At 40.1% G+C, this 15,881-nt stretch overlaps 1 protein-coding gene across 1 annotated transcript in view; it reads right to left on the reverse strand.

The window, feature by feature from the left end:
* SLX4IP (SLX4 interacting protein) overlaps positions 1-15,074 on the reverse strand; it is a 225,047-nt gene extending 209,973 nt beyond the window's left edge. Inside the window, 2 exon segments of the mRNA XM_066236042.1 lie at positions 5,487-5,616; positions 14,873-15,074. The gene's annotated coding sequence lies outside the window, so the exon portion shown is untranslated.
* Positions 15,075-15,881: the final 807 nt, after the last annotated feature.

The following is a 15,881-nucleotide window of genomic DNA, read 5'->3' on the forward strand; positions in this document are numbered from 1 at the left end:
GTAAGAGAGTATCTGCTCCAAATTGGCCAAAGCACCTCTGGAGACTTCAAAGCAATGAAGAAATACCTTCAAATTTTTGAAGAAAATTGTTTCCAACCTCCAACTGTATTTAAACACGGTGGGAGGGAGTGCATTTTTAGACATGCAAAGTCTTAAAAACTTTAAGACTCATACATCCTTCCTCAGGAAACTACTAAAGATGTGCTTCGCCAAAATGAGGAAACTAACCAAGAAAGAGGAAGATATAGGCAACAGGAAGGCCAAGACAGGCGAAAGGCAGAGGACACCAGGGTCTCAGGAAAGCAGACCCCTGCCTGAGACCGTGGCGCTGGCCCAGGAGAGAACCATTCGGGCAGGGGAAGCAGGCTGCAGGGCTCCGGGAGGTGCCCGGTCAGAAGTGCCTGCAGGCAATCAGATGAATTTCAGACCACTGGTTAGGAATAGGAGATCTAAGGACAGCTGCATAGGAAGCTAAACAACTGAATAACAAGGCAGTTACTGCTTCCAGGATAAACAAAAAATGTGCAGGAAGTAAAAAGTAGAGTGCTGTGTGACAGCCGGCGTTTAGAATCATGATAACACTAAATCTTGACCTAAACAATATTATGTTTAAAACAATATCAGAGCCCTGGCCAGCTAGCTCAGCAGTAGAGTGTCGGCCCAGCATGTGGAAATTCTGGGTTCAATTCCCAGCCAGGGCACTTAGGAGAAGCACCCATTTGCTTCTCCCTTCTTCCCCCTCTACTTTCTCTGTCTCTCTCTTTTCCTCCGCTGCCAAAACTCCATTGGAGCAAAGTTGGCCCGGGCACTGAGGATGGCTCTAGGGCCTCTGCCTCAGGCACTAGAATGGCTCTGGTTGCAATAGCGCAATGGCCCCACAACCCAGATTGGCAGAGCATCACCCCCTGGTGGGCATGCTGGGTGGATCCCAGTTGGTTGTATGTGAGAGTCTGTCTCTGACTCCCTGTTTCTCATTTCAGAAAAAAACAAAAAAAGAAAAACACACAAAAAACCCCACAATATTAGAAGGATGGGAAATGTGTGTGTATTTGTTTATTATATGATGGGGCACAGGGGTTAAACTTAATGTTATTAAAGTTTTTATTTATTGATTGAAGAGAGAGAGAAACATTAATTTGTTCTATCTATGCATTCATTGGTTGATTCTTGTATGTGCCCTGAAGGGGATCAAACCCACAACTCTGGCATATTGGGACGATGCTCTAAACAACTGAACTACCCAGCCAGGGCAAAAGCTCCCTTTAATGTGAATGGAGTGCTTCAGAAGCAAAGCCTATACCCAATAATAATAATAATAATAAATAACAACACAACACTAATAAAGCAGAAATATGTTAATTTAGAGACATGCAACCAATTCTTTTTTTTTCTTCTTATCCAAGTGAGAGGAGGGGAGATAGAGAGACAGACCCCCACACACACCCCAACCAGGATCCACCCAGCAACCCCCTATCTGGGCCAATGCTCTGCCCATCTGGGGTCATGCTCGCAACCAAGCTATTAGCACCTGAGGTGGAGGCTCCACAGAGCCATCCTCAGTACCCAGGGTCAATGTACTCGAGCCAATCAAGTCATGGCTGCAGGAGGGAGAGAGAGAGGGAGGAAGAGAGATCATTCTAACAGAGGCAGATAAAAATTTTAAAAATTAAATTTCTGAGAATAGAAATTTCTTAATCTGAATAAAGCATTTATAAAAAATGTAGAGCCTGACCAGGCGGTGGCGCAGTGGATAGAGCGTTGGACTGGGATGTTGAAAGACCCAGGTTCGAGACCCCGAGGTCGCCAGCTTGAGCATGGGCTCATCTGGCTTGAGCAAAAACTCACCAGCTTGGACCCAGTGTCGCTGGCTCCAGCAAGGGGTTACTCAGTCTGCTGAAGGCCCGCAGTCAAGGCACATATGAGAAAGCAATCAATGAACAACTAAGAAGTCGCAACACGCAACAAAAAACTAATGATTGATGCTTCTCATCTGTCTCCATTCCTGTCTGTCTGTCCTTGTCTATCCCTCTGACTCTCGCTCTGTCTCTGAAAAAATAAATAAATAAATAGAAGACTTTAAAAAAATGTAGCAAATGTGTTTAATGGTGAACCTTGGAAAGCAATTTCTTTTAAACAGGTAGAAAATTTAGACTTATTAAAATATCATCAAACCAACCTCCCACAAATGTAAAATATCTATAAGTTTAGTAAGATATGTTCAAGAAGTCCTCAAGTTGATCTTCAAACCTAACATAATTCCAGCCACAACCTTGAACGGGGAATCTAAGGAAGAGTAAAAAAGACTTGAGAGAAGAAAAAAAGAACAAAAGTAGGGGTTAGTCTTATCAGACATAGCAGAACTACTACAATGTGATAGTTAATAAAGCAGTGTACGTACTGGCAAGGGGTAAACAGCAGGCCAAAGAAACAGATTACAGAGCAGAAGAAAACCTCTGCATTTACAGAGATGGATGATGGACGCCACACTGCAGATCAGGGGGAAATGAAGACACTTCATTCAATAAACTGTGGTCCGACAACTGCCTTTCCATTTGGAAAAATAACACTGGACCACTATTGTACACAGAACAAAAATCAACTGCAGTACAGAGGTAAGGTGACCAACTTTTTTACAATGAAAAGGAGGACAAAAATAAATGGAAGAAAACAATATTGTAAATAAAGGAAATATTTTATCCATTGAAATGTGTTTACCTTCAATCTTTTGAATTGTTTTGTGAAAAATAGATGCTCAATTATGTACAAAATATATTAATATCTCAGATATTTTATTATTGAAAAATGATTCCAGGATTTTAGAACATTTGTCTAAACAAAATATATGAACGGAGAGGCTCAAATAATCGTAGAACCCGCTCTATAGCAGGTGTTAGAGCAAGCATCTAACTACTGAATATCCTAAAAGTTTCTTGTATTCAACATTTGCTTCTTCACAAAATTATTTTAAAGTAGCAACATGAACAGTAAAATGACTAAAATGCAAGTAAATTGTAGTTATTATTACCTCTACATCAATTGTCATGGCCCATGATGCTGTGTTGATTGCATTTGACAAAATATGTGCATTACAACCTATTCCTAGTATTTTCTTGTGGAGTAACTCTTGTATTTTACATACACATTATTCACCCTTTGCGTCTTTGCCCACCAAAATTTGTATTTGTATTATCAGCGTTAGTGCAACAACTTTGGATTTCAAATTGTTTTCATTTATTACTCTGTATAGATGGTTTGACAAAATTTCAGAAGTTTCGCCGTCAATGGATTCTAAATTTAAAATTTTTACTTGAATGCCCTTGGTAATATTAAAATATTATTATTGGGTTCACTTTAATTTCATTATGATTTGATGCATCAGATAAAATTATTACAAACGCTGTAGTTTCCAAGTCCTCTGTAGTAAGTATTTTGTCACAGTAATTTTTTTTAAGATCTTTTTTTTTTTTAATTTTATTTATTTATTTATTCATTTCTAAAGAGGAGAGAGAAACAGAGAGGAAGAGAGAGGAGAGAGAGACAGAGAGAGAGAAGGGGGGAGGAGCTGGAAGCACCAACTCCCATATGTGCCTTGACCAGGCAAGCACAGGGTTTCGAACCGGCGACCTCAGCATTTCCAGGTCGACACTTTATCCACTGCGCCACCACAGGTCAGGCTGTCACAGTAATTTTTAAATACTAATTTCAAAATAGCCTCACATTTTGTCCTGGCATATGAAAATTTTGCATTATGAAACTTTTTCAATAATTTAGTTGTACAATCCATACTATAAAAACTTTGTGAATTATGGTATGAAATGCAAATGTTCCCTCCATTTCAGTCAACTGTTTTTCATCTTCAGAATAATTTTAAGTTTTAATAGAACTGGTTACTTTACAACTGGAAGCTGATGCACCTAATGATTGCTCATGTTTGCTGGTGGTCAAGTGTTTCATTATCACTGCTCTGCCCCCAACTGCAATACAAAATTCTCTACTGCAAATATTGCAGAAAACAATAGTATCTTTCTTTGATATGAGGAATGAAAATTCCTTTTTCAGTTTATCGTTGAAATGGCATTTTCTCTTTTTTTGATTTTTCCACCCCTTAAATAAAATTTAAAATTAAAAACAAAACATTAGGAACTGAAAATGTTACATGATGGTAGGCTAATTTTCCAGAAGCTAAATGAACAAAACTAAATATCAAACAAAACCACTAATTAGGAGTGATATTCAGGTCTATTTCTCATTTTCTAATTAAAAAACGTCTGTTTTGTGCAACTATTTAATCATAATGCATTATTAATACATATGGTTTAAGGTTAGATTTCCACTTTAAAATTCGAATTTCGGGAAAATACTTGTAAATAAAAAATATGTACAGGTACTTGGAAATTAATAGATAATGAATTAATAAAATATGAATTGTGCTTACCTGTCTATAATTGAATATTCACTGAGAAAGAAATAATAGTGAGTCTACATCGTATGTGCTGTGTAGTGTTTCAGTAAGAGGTACACAAAGCCATTTGTGCGTTCAGATATCACGCACTCTCTCTCAAGGTCTCCCGTGCATAGTGCATGCATCTCATAATCGTTTCTCCTGCACTGTACTGATCCTTGACGAATTGTCATGTCAAATATAAATACGTCACATCACACTCAATGGATCGACTCTGCATCGATCGAATACGGACATTTACAGATTAGTCTTCCAATATCAAAAAGGAGGACATGTAAGAGGACACTTTTCGAGGGAGGACAGAACTTACAAAAGAAGGACTGTTCTCTCTAAAGGAGGACAATTGGTCACCTTACAGAGAGCCTAAAAACTCGAATGTGGAAAATTAGAACCTTCTCAAAAGGATTTTCATGAACTCAGAGTAAGAAAAATGTTTTTTAACAAGATATAAAAACTTCAAACCACAAAGAAAAAGAATGGTAGAACTGACCATATTAATATTAAAACTTCTCTACCAAAAAATAAATAAAAACCTTCTCTACAGACTGAAATATTTGCAATCCACATATCCAACAAAGAACATACAAACTAGATCATATAAAGAACTTGTAAAACTCAACAGTAAAAAATATAAACAATCCAGTGAAAAAAATGGGCAAAAGACATGAACAGGTGTCTTATCAAAGAGGACATACAGATGGCAAACAAGCATATACAAAGATATTCAACACCATTAGCTATCAAGCAAGTGGAAAATAAAACCAAGAGATACCACTACATACATACCAGAAATGGCAAATAGAGTCAGTGATACCATCACATGGTGAGCTTGCAGAGAAAATGGATTTCTCATACACTGCTGGTGGGAATGTAAAACGGTACAACCACTCCGGAAAAAGAGATTGGCGGTTTCTCATAAAACTACACCTGCACTTATCACATGACCCAAAATTTTCACTCCTGGTAATTTCACTCCAGAGAAATGAAAACCTAGGCTCACATAAAAATCTATCCACAGCCTGACCTGTGGTGGCGCAGTGGATAAAGCGTCGACCTGGAAATGCTGAGGTCGCCGGTTCGAAACCCTGGGCTTGCCTGGTCAAGGCACATATGGGAGTTGATGCTTCCAGCTCCTCCTTCTGTCTCTCTCCTCTCTAAAAATGAATAAAAAAAAAAATCTATCCACAGATGTTCACAGCAATTGTATTCACAATAGCCCAAAACTGGAAACAATCCAGATGTCATTCCATAGGTGACATGGATATATTTATTATTACATTCTCGTATATCTATTATTACTCAGCAATAAAATAGGATGATACATGCAACAACCTGAATGGATCACAAGAAAATTATGCTGCGTGAAAAAAGACAAGCTGAAAGGGTTATATAATGTATGACTCCATTTATATAATTTATTTATTTATTTATTTTTGCTACAGAGACAGACAGAGGGACAGAGAGAGGGACAGATAGGGACAGATAGAAAGGGAGAGAGATGAGAAGCATCAAGTCTTCGTTGTGGCACCTTAGTTGTTCATTGATTGTTTTCTCATATGTGCCTTGACCAGGGGGCTACAACAGAGTGAGTGACCCCTTGCTTAAGCCAGCGACCTTGGGCTCAAGCCAGAGACCTTGGGCTTTAAGCCAGCGACCTTTGGTTTCAAGCCAGCAACAATGGGGTCATGTCTATGATCCCACACCCAAGCTGGTGAGCCTATGCTCAAGCCAGATGAGCCCACGCTCAAGCCAGTTGAACTCGCACTCAAGTCTGCGACCTCAGAGTTTTGAACCTGAGACCTTTGCATCCCAGTCCGATGTTCTATTCACTGCGCCACCACCTGGTCAGGCACATTCTTGAAATAACAAAATCACAGAAGTGAAAACTATATTAGCGGTTGCCCTTGTTAGACATGGGGGGCAGTGGTAGCTATGAGAGGAGACTGGCGATGGAGTTCTATACCTTCACTATGGTGCTGCTTACACAAATAGACATAAGTGATAAAATTGCATAGAACTAAATACATGCACATAAAACAGGTTAAATCCAGTAAGCTCTGTGGATTGTACCATTGCCAATATTCTGGTTTGGCTATTTGCACTGTAGTTATGCAAGATGTCAGTACTGGGGTAAACTGAAGGAAAGGTACACAAGGTTTTCCTTTCTTGCCAACTTCCTGTGAGTCTATAATTATTTCAAAATAAAAAGTTAAAAAATATAAAGAAATTAGAGGGAGGCCCTGGCAGGGTGGCTCAGTGGATCAAGAGTCAGGCACACCAAGGTCACGGGTTCAATCTCTGGTCAGGACACATATGAGAAGCAATCAATGAGCACACAACTAAATGAAACTAGGGGGAACAGAGAATTGATGCTTCTCTCTCCCTCACTCCACTCAAATCAATGGAAAAAAAATTTTTAAATAAAAAAAGAAATGGGAGGGTATCACAAATAGGGAGAGCATATTTAGAAGATATATAACCAGAAGCAGATGAGTATGCAAAATAAAACAATTCAATAGAAAAACAGACAGAGGTGCCCAGAGCAAGGTACGCCTGTCTCCCAACCATTCTTATAAAAGGTGGGAAGAATGAAGTCCAAATACAGAAAGACCATTTACCAGGGAATCCGGGGACCGCACACTGTTCTCCTCTTACTGCATGCACATAACTGTCATCTGGGACAGAACAGATGACAGCCACAGACTGTCCCACAGGAAGACAAAATCATTATTTGCTAGGAAGTTCCAAACCCCAAAGATCTGCTTATTCTAAAGGTTCCTCCACAACTATATCCTCTTAAAGTACCTCCTGTCTCCACCCTTATACTTTCCTATCCCAAAAAACTATCACTAGAGCAGAAGTCCCCAACTCTAAACTCCTCCCTGGTGTCTCCCCTGGCATCGCAGGCCCTCTGTCAGCCCTGCCCACACCTCCAGCCCACGGCTCAGGCACGGTCACAGTCACACTGCCTCTGCGTAGCCAAGCTCTCACATGAATATGCTGCCCAGCTCGCCCCAGGCTCGCTGTACCACAGGATGTCCAATCTCCTAAGACCCGTTACCCTCTGAAACCCAGCTCAGACGCCACCTGAGCCTGGAGCTAGCCATGAATCTCCGGAGTGAGCAGCTCCCTTCTCTTGGCCACACCCACTCCTCACCCACCCCTACTCTCACACTTAGCTCACAGAATGACAGAGACCTGGGCAGCTCAGTGTCCCCACTGCCGGACTATAGGCTTCCTGAGGTTCGTTCCTGTTCTCTTTGGTACCCGGGGCCCGGCACAGGTATGGATCAGTTTGCTGACTTCATCCTGTTGATGTTACTAAACCAGCTGTATTAATTTACTGTGTTTTTAGATATATACCTATTTATCCAATGCTTCTTTACTGTCCCCAATCCAAAATTCCACATTAGGTCTTCTTTTTTTAAATTTTATATATTGATTTTAAAGAGAAGAGAGAGAGAGAGAAAGATCAAGGAGAAGTGGGAAACATCAACTTGTAGTAGTTGCTTCTAGTGCAGGGGTCCCCAAACATTTTACACAGGGTGCCAGTTCAATGTCCCTCAGACCACTGGAGGGCCAGACTGTAAAAAAAACTATGAACAAATCCCTATGCACACTGCACAGATCTTATTTTAAAGTAAAAAAAAACAAAATGGGAACAAATACAATATTTAAAATAAAGAACAAGTAAATTTAAATCAACCAACTGACCAGTATTTCAATGGGAACTATGCGCCTCTCACTGACCACCAATGAAAGAGGTGCCCCTTCTGGAAGTGCGGCAGGGACCGGATAAATGGCCTCAGGGGGCCGCATGTGGGGACCCCTGTTCTAGTGTGTGCCTTGAACAGGCCAGCCCAGGGTTTTGAATCAGCCACTTCTGTGCTCCAGGTCTACGCTCTATCCACTGCCCCCCTCCCCCACAGGCCAGGCCCCATTAGTTCTTCTTAAAGGGAGGTCAAAGCACTGGAATCATTTCAATAAATAAATAGCATCTTAGCTATATGTATTATGAAGCCCAAGTTGAGAGACAAGTAGTACATATATAAATATGTAAACAAAAGATCAAAGTGTTTTGTGTTGAAAATAATGGGCAACAGATCAGAGGCGTGGTTTAAGTTTAGGCCATAAATTAGAGTTTTTCAGTACATAATTTCTTTTGTCTTCAAAATACTGACATTAAGATTCATTTGAATGGAAAAGATATTATTAGCCTCTGTATTAGGTTTTAAACCTGGGAACCATCCTGAGGTGTTTGTTTTTCATACTGTTTTACCGATCTCTAAAAAGTCAATGTGCACACACACGAAAAGCAATAGCCACATGCATCTTACACATTTACTTTGTTAGGCCCTTAAAGTTGCTTTCAGGAGGGAACAGGACACTCAGTGTCTGGGGGTTAAAGCATAAATGTTTAAAGAAGTCCTCGCTATCTGAGCTGCCAATTCAAATCTAAATTCAGTAGAATTTTTATTTTATTGCATGCTTTTCAGAAGATGGGGCAATATGCAAAAAGGTCAATTTTCCAAATATCTGAAAGCACATAATTTGCATAAGCATGCTGACAAGTTAAAGTATATTATAAAACTCACAAGTACTGTCTCATTCTCCATTTCTTCATGTCTGAGACCACTTTCTCTGGCCTGAAACCAGGCATTCTTTCACAGAGAGGAGACTGATAGCGTATGACCCCCATCACAAATATGTGTGTATGTGTGTCTTTAGTAGAATGGGAGAGATCCTATGATCCTTAAGAACATTAATTTGGGGAGGGAATGGAAATAGATTAAACAATATTACGATTGTCCCGTCATTTAAATACAAAGCTGAGATAAATTCTAATAAAGAAAGTCAGTGACCTTCCAGATTATTCTGTGGGAAAATCCAAGGCACTCTGAAATTTACATCTGTCTTCCTTTTAGTGTTGCTGGCCTGTGTCACAAGCCAAAGCAATCACTCCAGATTAAAAAGGCCAGAAAATAACTTCAGGTTTCTAATCTCTGGATTTCAAATTTTATCAAGAAAATTATTGTACTTCCTCCTACCATCTTTTAAAAAAAAGCTTTCATTAGCTATGGGAGCAGAAACTGAAAACAAAGGCCTAGAATTCCTGAAGGCACAATTCGAATTCAAGGATGAGAAATCATTTCATTCCCTCTCCCCCACCCCATCCAATTTTATTACACACATGCACGCAACAAGTATCAAGGAAGGAATCACAAACTTTAATAAAATGCCAAGGAAAAATGAAAGAAGAGCAAAGGTCTTGCTGGTGACAGCCTAGATAGAGTTTGAAAAGGCAACTTCAGTGTAAAAAAGGTCACCTTTTCCTATTATTCATATGGTAATTTTCAAAGCCAATGTCAGCTTCTAAAAAAGGGAAAAACAAAATTAAAAACAAACAATCAGGGAAGCTCCAACAGTGGAAGGACAATAATGCAAAGTGGCAAAAAAATTAGGACTTTTTTTTTTCTTTTTGTCTTTAAATGTTGGTCCAATGTTGAAATCCTCTACCTTGATTAATTCCACAGAACAGTCCTTTTAGTCACTCTATACCTTAACCCAATCAGTTGACCCATGATCTGGGCCTCCTCTTCCGGCTGTGCCCACAGAAAATGCCCACCCAGAGCTGTACAGGATGTTTCACTAATAGACGTCTAATTTTTATAACTTTGTCAGAAACAGACGTAGGCACTGCCATGGAGGGCACTCAAGTCCTCAGATTCCAGCAAATCAGACATGCCCCTTCATGTGACCTTGAGGCTCTTCAGCTCCTCTACATCTCTGGAATTTTGGTTTAAGATAATAATGAGTGACTAGTTCCAGGGTCCCACGAGGATCACGAGAGATCAGATATGCAGTATTTGGCCCAGTGCCTGGGCACAGTGAGCGCTCAGTCTCTGTTAACCATAATCATTATAAACGTGGAGGGCACAAGAGGACAGCACATAATCAATCCAAGCCCACTCTGGTAACCACTCTTTTCCTGTCACCTTCACCATCAGAACATACTTCTGATAATCATTAATGCAATCTTCTTCCAATCTAATCTTTTCAATGCAGAAACTACAGCCATGGAGAATAGATCACCGACTGCGATGGGTGGAGTGGTGGAGGGTCCCCACAAGGGGACAGCAGAGGAGAACTGGGGGTGGGGGTGATAGACTGTTCTGCCTCCTGATTGAGACGGTGGTTACCCGACCAATGCATTAGTCAAAGCTCGTGAAATGTACACCTAAAAGATTAAAGTCTACCACATGTAAATTTTAAACTATTTTTAAAACTGCAAAACAAAATATCTAATCTTTTCTAACTAAAAAATAAAATCAGAATAACACAATTGGCCTTTAAATGCCAAAGATATTGTAATGGCAATATTCTATATATTATCCTATAACTAACACAAGGCATTAATTATCCTTATTTCAGTTAGCAGCTCTGATTTATTCCAGCACAAAGTGTCAATATCACAATAAACACAAAGCAAGGCACTGCTTTTCTGTAATAGAGGCAAAAAGACTTTGGAATGTACCTATATCAACACTAGATATGAGTGGTACTTTCCATTTATGGACAAAAGGGAGTTGTGTGACACTTTAGGCTTGACTTTCTAGATCTCTACTTCGCTGTTTACAGAGATAACTTCATGTGCATGAGTTATACTCAATCCTTAAAAAGTAATATATAAATCAAGGGTCCCCAAACTACGGCCCACTGGCTGCATGCGGCCCTGAGGCCATGTATCCAGCACCTGCCGCACTTCCGGAAGGGGCACCTCTTTCATTGGTGGTCAGTGAGAGGTTATGCAAAGCGCGGCATTGCTCACGTACAGTACTACTTCCGGTGACACGGGACGCAGGCATCACGGCTCCGGAAGCGCGTCATATCACTTGTTTTCGGCTAGCAGTGACAAATATGGAACCAGACATTGACCATCTCATTAGCCAAAAGCAGGCCCATAGTTCCCATTGAAATACTGGTCAGTTTGTTGATTTAAATTTACTTGTTCTTTATTTTAAATATTGTATTTGTCCCCCCCCCTTTTTTTTTTACTTTAAAATAAGATATATGCAGTGTGCATAGGGATTTGTTCATAGTTTTTTTTATAGTCCGGCCCTCCAACGGTCTGAGGGACAGTGAACTGGCTCCCTGTGTAAAAAGTTTGGGGATCCCTGATATAAATAGTAGACTAAAGATTTAATAAAGCTTAAAAATGACTAGACAGGAACACAGTAAGACAGTCCACTAAAAAGTCAATGCATAAAGTTTGCATTTAAAAAACCATATTAGTTTCATTGAGAAAACAACTTATAAACTGCACAATGGCAAAGGTAAGTCCCAATAAAGGACAATTTATCCCTATTACTTCCAGATTTCACTGTATGTAGAAGCTTTGGCCACCAAGCAATTAGATTTTTTTTTTTTTTTTTTTTTTTGGTCAATTCAAATAAACCGGAAAAGAAAAAGGCAATGTAAAATGAACACTGAAAATAATAATAATCCAAATGCCCTTCAACCGGTAAAAGTATAAACATATTACTGTATAATATATGTAATAAAATACTACTCAGCAATTAAAAAGAACTATTGATACAAAAAGAAAGACTCTCAATTATGATGAGTGATAGAAGTTCCCCCTCCCAAAACAACAGCTACTACAGTAAGATTCTATTTAGATAAAATCCTAGGAAATGCAAACTTATTTAGAGTGACAGAAAGCAAACTAGTGACTGCCTAAAAGGCAGCAGGATTACAAAAGGCAAGAGGCAATTTTGGGGGGTGACAGATATGTCACTTTGATTGTGTTGATGGTTTCACTGGTGTATACCTGTGAAACACATCAAGTGTACACTTTAAATATGTGCATCTTACTATATGACAATTACACCTCAATAAAGTTGTTTAAAAAGAACAAGACCACAGAAAAAAAAATACATCTTCCTGGCCTAATATCTATCCGGAAGATAACATGGGTTAGGTTTCAGACCACCATAAGAATGCATGTATCACAACAAAGCAAGTAGTAATCTTTGCTGATGGAGGGTCTTGTCTTCTATTTATAAAAACAAACAAACAAACAGCACCTGTGAAGTACCAACAGAGTGAATCTCAGTAAAACAAGGCACCGTGTATGGCTGTATGTGACAATCAGAAGCAATCAATATTGTACTTATAAAATACTATTCTTCCTCATTTTCACAGGATGTAAGTACTAAATACATTTTACAAAACTCACACGAGGCTAAATAAAAAATAAGGGGGGCGTCTTCATTCTTCTTTTCCCAGTTAATAGATGGAGGAAGAAGAGACAGAAAGGCTGGATAACTTGTTTAGGACAGAATAAATTAATCCAAGTCGACTGATTCCTGGGAAGCACATTCCCAGGCCCATTCTTTCACTGCCTTTAAACTCCTAATTATCTTAAGTAAAACCATAAGGGAGAGAAAAATCTAACATACAACAATGTGGAAAATGTAAAAGTCATCTGCAGTTTCCCAAATACCTTTCTGTTCCTTAATTCCATCTCAACCTCTGTTGATATTGGCAGCAGTCTCCGTTTAAAAAAAAAAAAAGCTCCCCAGGTAATTTTCATAATCAGCAATATTAAGAATTCCAAGCAAGGTGCCACAAAAAACTTTGGTAAACCATGGCCCAAGGCTTTCCAAATCGATATTGAACTGTTAAACATATGGAGCTTTGATTTCAACATTTAATACATTAAAAGTAAAAATATATACATAGGTGTTGTAACAAGTTACATAACAATATACCAGACTGACAAATTCTCTTCAACTTTTGAGATTGCTAAATTGGCATCTTGACATCAAGGTGATGAGCTAAAAGCACTGAAGAATGTGACATATGCCCACCGCATTTAAAACATGGAATAAACTGACAGTATACTGTAAACTGTTTTAGAAGCACTGGTTAAAAAGAAACCATCTCTGTCGTTAATCCATGCCCTAAATGAGTGCTCTCTGCACATTAGGATGCACTTCTTAGGGAAGATTCCGACTCAGTGGGTCTTAGGATGGGGGTCTAAGACGCAGTTCTGACAAGACAGTGATACTGCTGTTAGGTAGACCACGTTTTGAGCAGCAAAGCCCTACCTAACTTGAATATTGGGTGTAAAATTAGCCAACTAGTCTACAAATATGGTTATGTCTAGGTTCCAGGAAATAAGTGTCGATACAAGTTATTCCTAGAAAAGAAAAAAAAGTGGCGGGGGTCAGGGAGGGTAGAAGGAGCAAGCGAATAAATACTTATATAGTCTAGCAGTGCTAATGAAACCAGAAAATACATTGGAGTTTGTGCTACCTGTCACGAATTCAGAGACAGAGACTGAATCTGGGGAAACTGAGGTTACATTCCCAAATCAGCTCAACTCCCTTTCCCCAGCCAACTGTTTTATATGGGAAGAACAGGGTAGGTAAGGGTTTGGGATTTCAAGGAAGAGTTAATCAGATCATAGTCAAAGTTAACTGGATTTCAGTCAGTGAGAGTTCTGCCCTTGGAGTACAAAGGCTTTGCTTGCAGTCCCCTGGGCACAGAGGTTGGCTGCTGGCAGAGAAGGGTATTTATTACCTGTAGTCCCCGGGGGGCACACAGGTGGCTCACTCACAGATCTCGTTAAGTCCCATAGGCCTGTTCCAATATCCCAGCTCCTAGAACAAAGCTTTTATTGCGTTATCCATTATGCCCACTGACCATAACCGAAGCCACCATTACTCAAGCTTCAATTTTAACTCTTGAGTCCCCCATCACTAAGAAACACAGAACACAGGCACAACTGATTTTACTGCACTTCGCTTTATTGCGCTTCACAGGTGCTGCGTTTTTTACGAATGGAAGGCAAGACCCTCCACCAGCAAAATGATTATGATTTGCTTCGGTTTGGTCTGGAACCAAACCCACAGTATCTCCAAGGTATACCTGTATTATTGCTTGCCCCAACCTTGTAGCTGTCAAGGTTGATAAAATATAAGCTCCACGCAAGAAAGTGTTTTTTTCATTTACTACAGCATTGTCATGGCCTTGCTCACACTAGGTACTCAATCAATGTTCTGAAGACATGAATAAATGAGAAGTATACACAAACACAACCTGAATTTATGTCATAACCCAAAAACATTTGGGACGGGGACTGTTTTTGTAGAGATATTTGATGCGAATAACTGACTGACTCACTGTATTCAATTTTTCCAAACCAATACTTCCAACTTTAAAGCCCTGGCTTCCCGCATCCTGATGTTTAACATCTTTTTCGCTCTTTGAAAACAATGAAGAGAGGTGGAAGTATAGGGATGATCCAGAAAAGATTCAAATATCAAAGGAAAACAATATAGGGAGATACGGGCAAACAGTTCAAGGGAAGGAACACTTAGGTTGTCAGTTCCACGTGCTTACCTACGATCGTGGCAAGATTTGGGTTCGGGCTTTTGTTTTATTACTGTCCAGGGTCACTCGTGAAGGAGTATCTGGTTAGGAAAACAGACTAAATAGGCAGGAGACTCTGGAAACAACCTGACATCAACCTGCGGAAGCTTTAGATATCCGTGCTGCGAGATCACTTCTCCCTTCCCCGCGTCTCTCGGCGCGCCGGGTAGCGCCGCCGCCACCGAAACTACATCACCTGGGCAGCGACGCTGACGGCTTGAAGCCTGCTTGAAGCCACAACCAGGACTTAAGATGGCGGCGAAACACTAGTCGAGGGGCCTGGAGTCACAAGGAATCTGCCCAAAAGAAAAATGGCCTCCGCTCATAATCTCGGTTTTCAAAAAAGGGACCAAAACAAGAATGGCGGCCGAGCGGGCTATTCAGGGTCCTGTCAACGCAGGGAATTTGATTGGCAGGTGGTGAATCTCCGTTACCTACAGTGCTTGCAACGGAGATGAGCGAAAGAAAAACAAAGCGCAACGTTTCTGTTTCTTGACACAAGGATGTTAAGACTCTTCGGAATCCGCGATTGGGAAGATTATAGAAAAAACAGGTTTGAAAGTAAAGGTGGCCTTTACAATGCCGGGTAAACTTTAAAATAGCCATAAACATGACTTCTGCAATAATTCTTTAGAATGGTAGAAGAGATAAAAGTTTTTTCCTCCAACTGAAAAGCAACACTTGCAACCTACCCTAAACCCCAATACGGCACGAGTGCGACCAGCTTGCAGTGCGCGTGCCCGCTTCCCAACCCGATCCAGAGAAATGGTGATTATGTCCTTTTCTCCTGGTTTTCAAGGCAGCCATAAAAGAAGGCGGGGTATTGGCTCTGAACCACCGAATCAAGAGTTCTGTCCCTGGAAAAAAATAAAAGCTGTCATGGTAAATCCGGGAGACCTGAGAGCCACTGGGAACCGTTAACTACTCTTTAATTCATTCAGTAAGCGCTTCTTAAGCACACGCTATAAGGAAAATACTG

Source organism: Saccopteryx bilineata, chromosome 6 (genome assembly GCF_036850765.1).
Source record: "Saccopteryx bilineata isolate mSacBil1 chromosome 6, mSacBil1_pri_phased_curated, whole genome shotgun sequence".
Taxonomy (NCBI): domain Eukaryota; kingdom Metazoa; phylum Chordata; class Mammalia; order Chiroptera; family Emballonuridae; genus Saccopteryx; species Saccopteryx bilineata.